At 46.4% G+C, this 15,557-nt stretch overlaps 1 protein-coding gene across 2 annotated transcripts in view; it reads right to left on the bottom strand.

Moving 5' to 3' along the window:
- Positions 1-15,557, bottom strand: part of LOC143924941 (NXPE family member 4-like) — a 77,037-nt gene that overhangs the window by 39,647 nt on the left and 21,833 nt on the right. The window lies entirely within an intron of this gene.

The following is a 15,557-nucleotide window of genomic DNA, read 5'->3' on the forward strand; positions in this document are numbered from 1 at the left end:
GGCCCTTGGGCAGTGCCTAAGTACATAGTTGTCAACATTTCAAAAATATTTTCAGGGATGCTCTTTACAAGTGCTATATTTAGAGTAGCTGACATCCCCTATGTTCCTCTATACATCACAATAGTAATTACAAAATTAAATAAGTACTAATAATGGGGCAGAATAAATATGAGGACTGTGAGATTTCCTTTAGTTGGACTGACAAAAGTGTGCCCATTCTAGAGCTGGTAACATTGAGGATATTCAGTATAATTTTAAAGAACAGTTTTTGTGGGTAAGAGGCATAGGGGAGGAGTATGGTTGGTATAAAAGTGGGAAGTATGTGCAGGTGAGGGAGAGGAATGTGGAGGGTCTAACAGTGGGCACTATGTACATGAGAGGAGTGCAGAGGGTATGGCAGAAGGCACTATGTACAGGAGAGGAGTGTGAAGGGTATGACAGTGGACAGTATGCACAGCAGAGGAGTGTAGAGGGTATGACATTGGGCACTATGTTTAAAAGAAGCGTGTGGAGGGTATCACAGTGAGCAATATGTACAAGAGAGAAGTGTGGAGAGTATGACAGTGGGCACTATGTATCGGAGAGAAGTGTGGAGAGTATGACAGTGAGTAGTATGTACAGGAGAGGAGTGTGGAGTGTATGACAGTGGGCATTATGTATAGGAGGGAAGTGTGGAGGGCATGACAGTGGGCACTATGTATAGGAGAGAAGTGTGGAGAGTAAAACAGTGGGCACTATGTATAGGAGAGGAGTATGGAGGGTATGACAGTGAGTAGTATGTACAGGAGAGGAGTGTGGAGCGTATGACAGTGTGCATTATGTATAGGAGGGAAGTGTGGAGGGCATGACAGTGGGCACTATGTATAGGAGAAAAGTGTGGAGAGTATGACAGTGGGCACTATGTATAGGAGAGGAGCATGGAGGGTATGACAGTGAGTAGTATGTACAGGAGAGGAGTGTGGAGCGTATGACAGTGGACATTATGTATAGGAGGGAAGTGTGGAGGGCATGACAGTGGGCACTATGTATAGGAGAGAAGTGTGGAGAGTATAACAGTGGGCACTATGTATAGGAGAGGAGTATGGAGGGTATGACAGTGAGTAGTATGTACAGGAGAGGAGTGTGGAGCGTATGACAGTGGGCATTATGTATAGGAGGGAAGTGTGGAGGGCATGACAGTGGGCACTATGTATAGGAGAGAAGTGTGGAGAGTATGACAGTGGGCACTATGTATAGGAGAGGAGTATGGAGGGTATGACAGTGAGTAGTATGTACAGGAGAGGAGTGTGGAGCGTATGACAGTGGGCATTATGTATAGGAGGGAAGTGTGGAGGGCATGACAGTGGGCACTATGTATAGGAGAGAAGTGTGGAGAGTATGACAGTGGGCACTATGTATAGGAGAGGAGTATGGAGGGTATGACAGTGAGTAGTATGTACAGGAGAGGAGTGTGGAGGGTATGACAGTGGGCACTATGTATAGGGGAGAAGTGTGGAGAGTATGACAGTGGGCACTATGCATAGGAGAGGAGGATGAAGTAATCTGGGAAGAAAAAATGTAAAGGTTTGTGGAAGGATGTTTAGGGACTGCGTAGTTGTTAAGCGGGCCAGACATGGATTGAAATTACACCAATTAAGCAGAGACCAGCCATAGTCGATCTATGTATGGGCTAGCTGGTTTTACACAAGTCAATCTATTAAGCGACTTGAGTACAACCAGCCTGTCAGGTTTTCCACAAAACAATCAGTGCTGCCAGCTATAGTTAGAAACACTAATCATTGTATTCACTGGCAGAACACAATAACACTGTGGGAGTGATTGCCCCATTCACAGGTCAGCAGGTGAGAGGGTGTGTGGGGACAGGCTGGGGAGAGATACTAGTCAGTCCCTGGGTAGGCACTGGTTAGTATCAGAGCCAGATACACACAGGTTACATACGCCATGATCATTAGACTGAGAGCAATAATTCTAGCACTAGACCTCCTCTGTAACTCTAAACATGTAACCTGTAAAAAAATGTACAGCATCGCTTAAACACACAACAAAAAATTGTGCTAACTTTTGTGTTTTTTTAAATGAATGAAACAGTTTCTTTCCAAAAAAAAACGTTTGAAAAATTGCTGCGCAAATATCGTGTAACATAAAAAGTTGTAAAGACCACCATTTTATTCCATAGGGTGTCTGCTAAAAAAAATGGCTTGATATGGATTGCTTTTGACGTTATAAATAGAGACGCTCCAAAATAATTTTTTTACTGGACTGTTTAGTTTACCTTTTTCTTATCATTGCTTCACTGTATGCACTTTATGGATTGAGACACACCCTGGATTTTTATTGCATTTTTTATTTATTTTCATTGTTTGAATCTTATCCGTAATTTTAGTATTTATTTATTTTTCACTATTTGCAATTTATTTGGAATATTTTATTATCCTTATTTGGAATATTTAACCATTCACATTACACTGGTTTGAACATTGTCTGATTGGCACTGATGCACTTTAAAAGGTGCACACTTGAAGAAATTGATTCTGAATAGTCACATATAGCTACTTTTGTATTTGCGTGATATTATTTATCATCATTTGTCTATTTATTGAATTGATTTAGTATTTTTTGTGGAGCGCAACACCATTTTTCTATTCAATATATAATGCTTGAGGGTTCTGAGTAATTTTCTAGCATAAAAAAAATGATGATTTTTACATGTAGGAGAGAAGTCTCAGAATGGGCCTGGGTGGCAAGGGGTTAATTATCATAAGTAATATACAAATAATTATTATAAGCACTGTGAGTTCAACCTCTCAGTCTGCTGCAGAGTGTCCCAGCTTGTATTTAAACTGGCCGCTCTGTATGTAGTTTCTGATAGTCTGTACAAGGAGCCCCATATCTCCGGAACTATAGATGATAGCAGCCCCATATTTTAACCAATGCTGGAGTGGGTCTTTAGCTATATACCCCCCAAATGTGGGGTCTCTGTGACTCCTGGCTGCCGAGCTACAATCCTCAAAGTCAATCTTTTTTTTTTTTTTTTTTTTTTACTTTTTTTTTTGGGCAAATGGGCCTATCTTGAGAAAGGGGCCTGGAGCTGCAGCTCCAATAGCCCCTATGTTTTTTTTTTTTTTTTTTTTTTTTAATTAATGTTTATTAAAGAAGAGAAGCGTGTACAGAGCATAACAATCAATATAGAAACCAATAGCAAGATCTACAACATTATAACGTTAGTTACATGGGCACATAAATATACACCCTCCTCTTCTATCATAAAAGAGGAAATATAGTAGACAGAATTAGAAGGGGAGTAAAGGAAAAGGAAAATAAACAGAAAGAGAGAGAGAAAGAAAAAGAAGGGAGAGGGGGGGGGGGGCGGGGAGGGGGCAGACCACCGTCAGACAACCTATTGCAAAATAACAGTAGATGTAGTAAAAACAAGCGTCATGTTCACTTCACTCTGGTTGAGACATTATGGCTGCATAACTCGAGGAATATTTGAAGGCAACCCAACAGGCCCAGATCTTTGTTGACAACTCAGATTTACCCCGGAGGGAAAGGGTCATATCCTCCATGTAATATGTGGTATCCACAGTGAGCAACCAACGCTGGAGGGTGGGGATCGTCTTCATCTTCCAAAACTGAGGAATGAGGGTTTTAGCAGCGTTTAAGAGATGTGGTGTAATCGACCTCTTGTAGGAGCCTGTCGGCCTTCCCGTGCAATGGAACAGGACATACCACGGGTCATTAGGTACCTCCCATCCCTGGATTTCTTTAATTGTGTATATGATCGCCAGCCAGAATGGGCGGATCCTCGGGCAGTACCACCAGATATGGGCATGAGTGGCTACCTCCCCGCACTCCCGCCAACAGAGTGGGGAGGACTGGGGAGAGAACCTATGTAGGACAACCGGTGTGTAGTGCCATCTGGTCAAAAGTTTATACGCCATTTCTGATGTCTTAGAGGATCCCGAGGAGGCATGAGCCAGTGTTAGGATTTGTGACTGCTGGGACGGAGACAGCTCCATTTGTAGTTCCCTTTCCCAGTACCGTAGAAAGGAGGGGGTACCCGTAGAGGTGAGGGACAGCAAGGCCTGATAGAAGTACGAAACTGGCCGCTCAATCGGGTCAGGTTCAGCAAATGCGGTTTCCACAGGTGTAAGCTCCGCCAGGGTGCGCAGGGGTTTTGGGAGCATGCGAACAAAGTTCAACAGTTGATGATGTTTCCAGCGATCCATGTAGGAAATGGAGGAGTCACCCATGATGGAAGCAAGAGGTAGCACCCCGGATGGGCCGGTGAACTGATGGAGATAGGTGTTAGTGCCCAGCCGCCACGGGTGAATCTGAGGGTCCATGTTACCCGGTGGGAAAAAGTTGTGACCCACCAAGGGCATCAGGGGGGAGTTATGCAGCCAGCCATTTCTCTTACAGATAGAGTCCCATACCATCAAGGAGGAGTGTGTAAGTGGGGACGTGGTAGGCAAAAGGGTTCGGAACTTCCTCGGTATCCACATCAGCGTGGAAGGTTCAGCTCCACAAAGGTCTGTTTCCACATTTACCCAGAGTTTCGTGCCCTTGCAATACTTTAAGTCAGAGAGTCTGGTCAGCACAACGGCCCTATAGTAGAGTTTGAAATCTGGTACAGCTAAACCCCCGCTACACTTAGGGCGGATGAGGAGCGTTCTATTCAGCCTGGGCCTTCTCCTATTCCATATGTACCGGTATACCATAGATGTCAAAATTGTAAAAAACCCCACCGGTATTCCAAACGGGACCATCTGCAACATGAAGAGCACCCTGGGCAGCAAGTTCATCTTAACCAGGCCTATTCTTCCCAGCCAAGAATGTCGTAGCTGGGACCACTTTTGGATATCGGATCTAAGAGTGTTGAGTAAAGGCAGAAAGTTAGCGCGGAAAAGGGACGATAATGAGGGCGTTAGGTAAATGCCCAAATATTTCATGGAGCTCAGCTGCCAGTTAAAAGGATAGTTCTTTTTCAGGTGGGATACTTGTTTGGCGGGTACAGAGATGTTTAACATTTCCGATTTGGACATATTGATTTTAAAGTTCGACACCGCGCCGTAGGCCGAAAACTCGGACATAAGATTTGGAAGGGTGATCAGAGGCTGTTGCACGTAGAACAAAATATCGTCCGCGTAAGCCGCGTATTTGTGTTCCGTCGTACCAATGGTAACACCACGTATATTCGGATTTTGTCTAACAAGGGATAAAAATGGTTCTAGGGATATCGCGAATAAAATCGGCGAGAGCGGGCACCCCTGACGAGTGCCGTTGTATAGGGTGAAGGGGTCACTAAGGGTTCCGTTGATCCGTATCTGAGCTGTGGGGCAGTGGTACAACGCCGCTATTTGGGAGCGCAGAGTGGGACCTATGCCCAGGTGCGCCAGCGTAGCCATAAGGAAGTCCCAGTCCACCCTGTCAAACGCCTTCTCAGCATCCGTGGAGAGTAACAGGGTGGGCTGGGCAGTCCGCCGCACATATGCCATCAAGGAGAGTGTGCGGAGAGAGTTATCCCGCGCTTCCCTCCCGGGGATGAATCCTGTCTGATCCCGTGAAATCCATTGTGGCACCAGGGGGAGCAGCCTATTCGCTATAGCTTTAGCATAAATCTTCGCATCTATATTCAAGAGCGAGATAGGGCGGTAGCTCGCGCAGTCACTAGGGTCCTTGCCCTCCTTGGGTAATACCGTGATATGTGCATGAGTGGTCTCCGGGCGAAGGTCCCCGCCGTCCGAGGTCACGCTAGCATATCTGGTCAAGTACGGCATCAGTATGTCAGCGTACGCTCTATAATACGATACCGTGAGGCCGTCTGGACCCGGTGCCTTACCGCGCGCCATAGCTTTCATGGCGCCCAGAAGCTCCGCAGTCGTCAACTCCCCCTCCAAGGAAGCCAAAACCTCCTCGGAGAGTTTCGGGAGAGCGGCGCGGGCCAGATAGTCCCCAATAAGGCGTCTCCGAGCCTCTCTATCATGGTCCCCCTGGTGCACCCGATACAGGCGCTGGTAAAAGTCCCGGAATGTCTTGGCTATACGGGGTGTCTCGAACACCAAGTCTCCCGAGGGGGTCTTAACTTTGGCAATAAACGCTGCATTCTTCCGCTGTCGCACCGAATTAGCCAGCAGTCTACTGGGCCTATCGCCCCACTCATAAAAACGGTGAGCTACCAACCGCGCGCGACGTTTGTGGTCTAAATGAAGGAGAGACTTCAGGGTCTCCCGTTTTTCCGTTAAGGCGTGGAAAAGGGCTGGAGTCTGGTTCAACTTATGTCGGCGTTCTAAGTCAGTAATGTCCCGCAACAAGTTGGCCTGTTGAGTTAAGCGCTCCCTCTTTTTCCTAGAACACAATTCTATGAACTTTCCCCTAATATAGACCTTGTGGGCCTCCCAAAGCACTCCCGGTGAAACTTCAGGACTGACATTAGTCTTAAAATAAAACTCCAAACTATCACCCATCACCTTTTTATCCGCTTCTTCGGCTATAAGGTCCTCGTTCAATTTCCAATTAGTGGCCTTCAGGGGTATGGACGCCACGCTAATGGTTAAGGATATCGGAGCATGGTCCGAAATGGGGGAGGAGTCAATGCTTGACTTCACTACGAGCGGAAGATGTTGGTGGTCAATGAAGCATAAATCTATTCTAGAGTAGGTTTGGTGCACCGGGGAAAAATAGGTAAAGTCCCTTTCCCGTGGGTGAGCAATTCTCCAGACATCCATCAATTGTAGGTCATGGAGTCGAGAACGTATATACCTTATTCCCCTGCCGGAAAGCGAGGAACCACCCCTAGAGGTGTCCAGAGTAGGTTCCAAGGGAACATTAAAATCGCCTGCTAGGAGAATGCATCCACGTGCAAAGTTCCGCAGGGAGCTAAGTGTGGAAGCCAAGAAACGCACCTGGTTTTTGTTAGGGGAGTATAAGGTGGCCAAAGTACACTGCATGCTGCCCAAGGTGCCCCGCAGAAACAGAAAACGTCCCGCAGGATCACACAACATTTCCTCAAACGTGAACGCGGTTCCCCTACGAAGCCCGATGGCCACACCCTTGGCTTTAGAGATGTCCGAGAGGCTGTAGTACCACGTAGGGTACTGTGGTGAGTGTAACCTAACTCGAGTCGTCTGCGTGAGGTGGGTCTCCTGGAGGAAGACCACGTCCCCCCGCAAACGGTCCAGTTCCCTATATAAATTGTGTCTCTTCCCTGGGGCGTATAGGCCCCGTACATTAAAAGATACAATGTTCACAGTAGCCATGGGGTCTCAGGAGGAGGAACCGCGATCACCACAACATTATCAATACAATACCAAGGCGGTCTGCCGCCAGAGAGGGGGGAGGGGAACAGAGGAGGTGGAGGCAGTAGACAGAAAAGGTGAGAGAGAAGAGGACAGGAGAGAGAAAGGCAACAAAAAAATACAAGGCCCCACCTTAGTGGGAAAAACAAATTGAACCAAAAAAGGTGCTGTCGAGAAACAGCCATTAGTGCACGCATTACTATGCCGTGCAAGAGCGGGCTGCGTGACCGCCACAGGGCCCCCACGCCCGCCACCCCAACGGGGGAACGGACGCCGAGGCCCCGCGCCGGGCAGCCCCCGCTCAAAAAGGGGGAGGCGGGACGCAGGCAGCCGGGCGCAAACCACACCATAAAGGTCCAAGGCAGCGCCCCGCGGTCCGGTGCCGACACCCAGGCAGAAAAATCTATGAATAACATCATCCAAAACCTAAAGCGCCTGTACAGAACAATATTGGTATAAAACTGAGGCGGTAGGGTACCCAATGGGGGGGGGGAGAGGGGAACCATGAGTCAGATACGCTCCAGAGGCACAGCGAGGAAGATGAAGAAATGTCACGCCAATAAAAAGACAAAGGGCAAAAGTGCAGCGATGTTCATATCCAGATTGAGGGCCCCCTAGGGGTGCTCAGCCCTGGCCTGCAAAAACACGTTGTCGCCAAAGGCGGTCAGCTTCCTCGCACAAACTTAGTAAAGGAAACATTCAGGCGGTATGCCCCACAGATGCAAGTAGACGTCCTGAACAGGTAACCAAGCTGAACAAGTTGGTGGGCAGGATGCCCTTTCAAGGGCGGCAATCAGGTGCAGAAGTACGGCGGGCACGGCTCACTCTCTGCCAGCCCTGGTCGGTCCCAGCGGGCAGGGGCGGGATGCCTTCATGCCATCCAGGTAGTTCTGGGGTAGGAACGGACATATCCGTGCAGAATTTGGACAGCTCCTCCGGAAATCGAAGTATTGCGGTTTTGCCATCTCTAGATGCGATCAAGGCCGCAGGGAAGCCCCACCTATATTTAATGGACGCCGCCCGGAGCAGTTCCGTGAGGGGCCTTAAAGCCCTGCGTCGATCCAAGGTTTCTTTAGCGAGATCCGGGAAAAAGGATAGCATCGCCCCATGAAAATCAAACGGATTAGCTCCCTTAGCTTTCTGCATAATCAGTTCCTTTTCAGGATAATGGTGGACCCGGCAAATAATGTCCCGTGGGACGTCTGTAGCAAGATTGCGTGGGCGGAGTGCCCTGTGCACCCGGTCAATCTTCAAAGGGGCGTCAGGTGCTCGTCCCAGAAGGCTATTAAAAATGCCCCGAACGGATGGTAACAGATCGTCGTCTCCAGTCGCTTCGGGAAGTCCCCGAATCCGAACGTTATTACGTCTGTTACGATTCTCTTGATCTTCGATCTTGTAAACGGTCGTACGGTGCGAAATGGCAAGTTGACGTGTAGTCGCCTGGAGGGATCGAATAGCGTTCGCGTGGCGATCGAGACGTTGCTCCGACTCTTCAACACGAACCAATACTTGCGAGAGATCCGAACGAACTGCGGAGACCTCCTTCCTGATGACCCGCTCGAGGTTCAGAAGCATGGCGGCGAGATCGGAGGTAGTAGGGAGATCGCTCACTCTCGGCGCCGCTCCGGCGGAAGGATGTGACTCACCCTCGGCCCCCGAGCCCGCCGAGGACTCGGGCGAGCGCGACCTCCGGTCCGGCCCATCGCGGGATGCGGAATCCACTCTACTCCGCGGCTTGCGGCCTAGGTCGTCCTGCTCTTCCACCTCGTCCGGTTCCACGGAAAGGAATCGCTTAATCGACCCCGTCGAGGCTCCTTTCTTGGGCAGAGACTTGCCCGTCCGCCGGCCCATCACTCAGGTAGGAAAAATATGAGTTTTTGGATGATTTTATGTATATTTCTCGGTGTCGGCCTCGGAGCTCACAGAGCACACGTCTGCTCTAGCACATCACCAGGCCACGCCCCCCCCAATAGCCCCTATGTTAATCCGGGCCCTGGCCATGCCCCATCAGCGAGAGATACACAGCAAAATTTATGAAGTCTTTCCAAAAAAAGGGGGTATTTACTCAACTTAGACATTTGTCACTTGAATTGGTGTCCTTATTGGAAGGTATCCCCCTCTATTTCTGTCGGACCTTTTCTGCAGGAAAGTCCAGTTGTGTGTGCGCGGCATACCAAATACAAAGATATTTCCAAACTCAAACTTGCCATCCTTCTAATTGGCCAGAACTGTAAGACATCCATGCTATCTTCTCCAAGGTTTCCTCCCGCTGTCCAGTACATCCCATAGCTACCAGACCAGTGTGAAACTTTCAAGACAGCATGAGCAGCACCAGCACACACCAAGCAGACTCTATCATTCAATCACAGCTCTCTGTTAACCACATGCCGACCGGCATACGCTAATTTACGTAGGCAGAATGGCATGGACAGGCAAATGGGCGTACAGGTACGTTCCTTCAAATTTTCCGCCACGCCATCACGTGCGCACCGGTCGGGACCTCCTTGAGTCCGATCGTCACGGGGATACCTGCGATCGCCTCATGGGAGGAAGAACGGGGAGATGCCAATGTAAACAAGCATCTCCCCATTCTGCCTAGTGACAGTGTCACTGATCTCTGCTCCCTGTGATCGGGAGCAGAGATCAGTGAAGTGTCACACACAGCCACACCACGCCACAGTTAGAAACACTCCCCAGGGCTCACTTAACCCCTACACTGCCACCTAGTGGTTAACCCCTTCACTGCCAGTGTCATTTGCACAGGAATCAGTGCATTTGTATAGCATTGATTGCTGTATAAATGACAATGGTCCCAAAAATGTGTCAAAAATGTCCGATGTGTCCAGCATAATGTCGCAGTTATGATAAAAATTGCTGATCGCCGCCATTACTAGTAAAAAAAAAAATAATATTAATAAAAATGCCATAAAGCTAGCCCCTATATTGTAAACACTATAACATTTGCACAAACCAATCAATAAACGCTTATTGCGATTTTTTTTTTTACCAAAAATATGTAGAAGAATCCATATTGGCCAAACTGGGAAAAAAAAAAATTTTAATATATTTTTGGGGGATATTTATTATAGCAAAATAGTAATAGTAAAAAATAATTTCGCTCTTTTTTTGTTTATAGCGCAAAAAATAAAAACCGCAGGGGTTATCAAATACCACCAAAAGAAAGCTTTTATTGTGGAAAAAAAAGGATGTCAATTTTGTTTGGGAGCCACGTCGCACGACCGCGCAATTGTCAGTTAAAGCGACGCAGTGTCGAATCGCAAAAAGTGGTCTGGTCTTTGGCCTGCAAAATGGTCCGGGGCTTAAGTGGCTAAGTAGACAGCACATAGATTTTTATAGCTGTCTCCCTGTTAAGCAGAGAAACCAAAAACGATATGCACTCACTCTAGCACCTACCTAGGAGGGCGCTACATTAACTTTACAGTAGGTAAACTCCCATGTATGATTTTTACCTATAGGTAAACCTCTAATAATAATGCTTACCTATAGGTACTATAAACATCTCCTAAACCTGCACCGTTTAGGAGATATTTACTTTAGATGCAGCTGGTGACATCACCGGCGCGTGGGCTCTGATTGGAAAGGCATACCAATACCAATCCTTCAGAGCTGTGCCGTGAATAGCGACTCCAGCGTGCATCATCACCAGCTCAGCCAATCAGATAGCCAATACCCGCAAACCCCCTAAATAAGACCGAGTGAAGATGAAAGCACCTTCATCGGTGACAGCACTTTTGGGCACTGTTTGTGAACAGTACATTCACCCTTTTACCTAGTGGTGTAACTAGAACCTTCAGGGCCCCGATGCAAGAAACCATGAAGGGCCCCCTGAACCCCAGCCAGGGCCCTTCCCTCGGAGTCTGGCGGTGGAACTCCAGGGCGTGGTCACAGGTATGACCTTTGTGAGCCCTGTAGTTCCACCACTGGTATCAGTAGTTTTTTTTATTATTATTTTTTTAATTTTTAGGTGCCCCATTGGGGGACTGTCCCTAGGAAGGATGGGGTCCCCGTCCCCAGAAGAGATGAGGTCCTTTTCTCCAGGGCAGATGAAGTTACTGTACCCAGGTGAGAAGGGGTCCCTGTCCCCAGGGGAGGTGGGGGTAAATGTCCCCACGTGAGAAGGGGTCCCTGTCCCCAGGGGGAGATGGAAGGGGTATGTAATGGTGTGTGGGGGAATGGGGTCCTCTCACTCACCATGACCAAGCTGCAGGCTGCGCACTCATCCATGTTGGCCTGGGCTCCATCCAGTGTGCTGGACGGGCGATCAGCATATCTCCCAGAAAGACCTTTCATCATCTGTGTATGACGGGGGAGGAGGGTGGCTGGCAGACAAGCCTGCAGTGTCCTCCGGGGGGCTCTCATAGGGCTGCACTGCATCTGTGTGCTTAAAGTTTGTTTACCCGGGAGAAGTATGCAGTGCAGCGTGGGCCGGACTCGGGGGGGGGGACTCTGGCTGGGGAGAACAGACATCGGACTGAGCGGCAATGCATGGAGCAGGAGAGGGGTACTCTGAGGAGCCGGCTGAGGACACAGGTCATGCGAGGAATGCACAACTAAAGAGCAGCCAGTGCGATAGTCGAGCATGGAGCTCTGCTAGTCACCCTCCACCTCCAGCCACCCGTGTGCATGGTGCACTGGTACCCCTAGCTGCCTATGCTGCTGCCGGCCATATGTAGAGGGGGCTGCATGGGCCCCCTGCATCACAGGGCCCAGTTGCGGTCGCGACTGCTGCACCCCCTATAGTTACGCCCCTGCTTTTACCTCCTCCTTCCTCTGTGTATCACCTTTTCAATTCATGTTTAGATTGGAAGCCCCATGAGCAGGCCCCTTCTATTACTTCTGTATTGAACTATTGTAATTGTACTGTCCCCCTGTACATTGTAAAGCGCTGCGTAAACTGTTGGCACTATATTAATCCTGTATAATAATAACATATTTAATGCATCATTCTCAAGCTCTGTGTTAACCACTTAAGCCCCGGACGGGCGGGCCAAAAACCAGAGCGTTTTTTTGCGATTTGGCACTGTGTCGTTTTAACTGACAATTGCGTGGTCGTGCGACGTGGCTCCCAAACAAAATTGACGTCTTTTTTTCCCCACCAATAGAGCTTTCTTTTGGTGGTATTTGCTCACCTCTGCAGTTTTTATTTTTTGCGCTATAAACAAAAAAAGGGACAATTTTGAAATAAACTTTTTTTTTTACTTTTTGCTATAATAAATATCCCCTAAAAATCTATAAAAAAAATGTTTTCCCTCAGTTTAGGCTGATACATATTCTTCTACATATTTTTGGTAAGAAAAAAATTGCAATAAGCGTTTATTGATTGGTTTGCGCAAAAGTTATAGCATCTACAAAACAGGGGATAGTTTTATGACATTTTTATTAATCATTTTTTTTATATTAGTAATGGCAGCGATCTGCGATTTTTATCGTGACTGCGACATTATGGCGGACACATCAGACACTTTTGGCGCTATTTTGAAACCATTCACATTTATACAGCAATCAGTGCGATTAAAATGCATTGATTACTGTGTAAATGTGACTGGCAGTGAAGAGGTTAACCAGAAGGGGGCACTGCAGTGTGTCCTAGGGAGTGATTCTAACTGTGGGGGGGAGGGGCTATGAGTGACACGACACTGATCACCACTCCTGATCACAGGGAGCTGTGATCAGTGTCAGTGTCACTAGGCAGAATGGGGAAATTCTTGTTTACATCAGCATTTCCCCATTCTTTCCCTTCATGAGACAATCGCAGGTATCCCCGCGGACTTGAACTGCGATCACACTCACGGAGCTCACGCCAATGTCGTGCGCGCGCCACCGCCTGCGTGCATGTGACCACACAGCGGCAAATTTAAAGGGATGTACCTGTGCGCCCATTTGCCTGTCCGTGCCATTCTGCAAACGTAAATGTACATGCAGCAGTTGGCAAGCGGTTAAACCCCTCAGTATCAGTATGTTTCTTCATTTCCAAAAAATGTAAGTAAAAAATGAGATCACCTTGGGGTGTCATATCAGAGGTTTTATTACTATTTTAGCATTTTTATTTTAACAGCAAGTAAGGAAATAGTTTTTGTTTTGTCTTTTTTCTCTTTTTTTAGTAAAAGATATAAAACCCAGTGGTTATTAAGCGCTTCAGCCCCAGACACTTTTACCCCTTTCCTGACCAGAGCAAGCGATTCGGCACTGCGTCGATTTAACTGATAATTGCGCGGTCATGCGTTATTGCATCCAAACATAATTGACGTCCTTTTTTTACCACAAATAGAGCTTTCTTTTGGTGGTATTTGATCACCTCTGCATTTTTTATTTTTTGCACTATAAACAAAAAAAACAATTTTGAAAAAAACTCATTCTTTTTTACTTTTTGCTATAATAAATATCCCCCAAAAATATATATAAAAAAAAATTTTTTTCCTCAGTTTAGGCCGATACATATTCTTCTACATATTTTTGGTAAAAGAAAATAATAATAAGCATATATTTATTGGTTTACGTAAAAGTTATAGCTTCTACAAAATAGGGGATAGTTTTATGGCATTTTTATTATTCATTTTTTTTTTTATTAGTAATGGCGGTGATGTGCGATTTTTATCAGGACTGCAACATTATGACGCACACATCAGACATTTTTGACACTATTTTGGGACCATTGTCATTTATACAGCGATCCGTGCTATAAAAATGCATTGATTACTGTGTAAGTGACACTGTCAGTGAAGGGGTTAACCACTAGGGGGCGATGAAGGGGTTGAGTGTGTCCTAGGGAGTGATTCTAACTGTGGGGGGGTGGGCTACTAGTCACGTGACAGTGATCACTTCACTCGATGACAGAGAGCAGTGAACGGGGCACTTTTTTACATAGGCACTTCCCCTTTCTGAGGCTCTGTGACACGATTGCTGGGAGACCAGCAGACATTGATTCCGCTGGTGCCGTGTGCACCCTCACGCTGCTATCACCGGCTCTTAAAGGGCACGTACAGGTACGCCAAGTTGCCCACCGCTGCCATTGTGCCGATGTATATCAGTGTGCGGTGTTTGGCAACTGGTTAAATACCAGCAAAAGAAAGCTTTATCTGTCAAAAAAAAAAAAATTATATAAATCTCATTTGGGTACAGCATTGCATGACAGGGTGTTTGTCAGTCAAACTATCACATTGCTGAAAACGGCTGGCTGGGAGAAGAGTATATAGGAAGTATAACGTTGAAAGAGGTTTGTGGGAAAGGATTATTTTTCAATAATGTTTTTTTGTTTCATATGGACTGTGTGGTATATAGTAGACATGTGCGTTTCGTAACAAATCAATTTTTCGGATGAAAATGTGATTTTCAAAGATTCAGATGTACACGCATCCTTGAATAGACATAGTAACAAATCCGAAAAAATAAGTTATTACGAAATGAATGAATGCATTAATTTCATTTGTATGACGCCACATGATGCGATAGTAGTTCGGGCCAAAGGGGAAATTAATTACATTTTCAAATTTGTTCTATAATTTAGATTCGAGTAAAGTTGTGAATTCAATTGGATTTGTAATTATCACAGCCAGTCAGTTCGGTTCCATAGTCTAATGGCATTCTTAGGTTTAAAAAATTTGGAGCCACCAAATCTTGCATTATTTATTCCGTTACGTCTTGAAATTTTAAATAGTTTCAATATATGAATAATGAATCCATTTGAAATATCAAAACCGAAAACGAATATATAGAAATCTTTTAAAAAAACGACAAAATTTCTCAAATCAACCTGGACCAACTAAACAAACGCAGAAGATACGAAACGAATTCTGAAAACGTATCGGTTCAACATAACAAATGACTAACCAAAATTTTTCAGTGAATGAATGCACTCGAAACGAAAGGAAAATTTCTGGCGTGCACGTGTCTAGTATATAGTAGATAACAGAGAGCTGTAATTGACTATGTTTAGCGTAGTTTGTTGTTTTTTTTTTAACACTTACATGATAGCTGCACCTGTTTGATATGTTTCAAAATTTCACTTTACTTTGTTATAAAAAAAAAGTCTGTTCTCTTAAAGCGGTAGTAAACCCGCTAATGTTTTTTTTTTTTGCCACCTGCAAAGGAAAAGGCACAATGAGCTAGTATGCACCGCATACTAGCTCATTATGAAATACTTACCTTAGAACAAGGCCCCAACATCTGTGCCGATCCACGCCGAGGGAGCTGACATGCTCCCTCGGCGTTTCTTCCGGGTATCGCGGCTCCGGCGCTGTG

Source organism: Lithobates pipiens, unplaced genomic scaffold, assembly GCF_037356315.1.
Source record: "Lithobates pipiens isolate NorthernLeopardFrog02 unplaced genomic scaffold, aLitPip1_a1.2 Scaffold_22, whole genome shotgun sequence".
Taxonomy (NCBI): domain Eukaryota; kingdom Metazoa; phylum Chordata; class Amphibia; order Anura; family Ranidae; genus Lithobates; species Lithobates pipiens.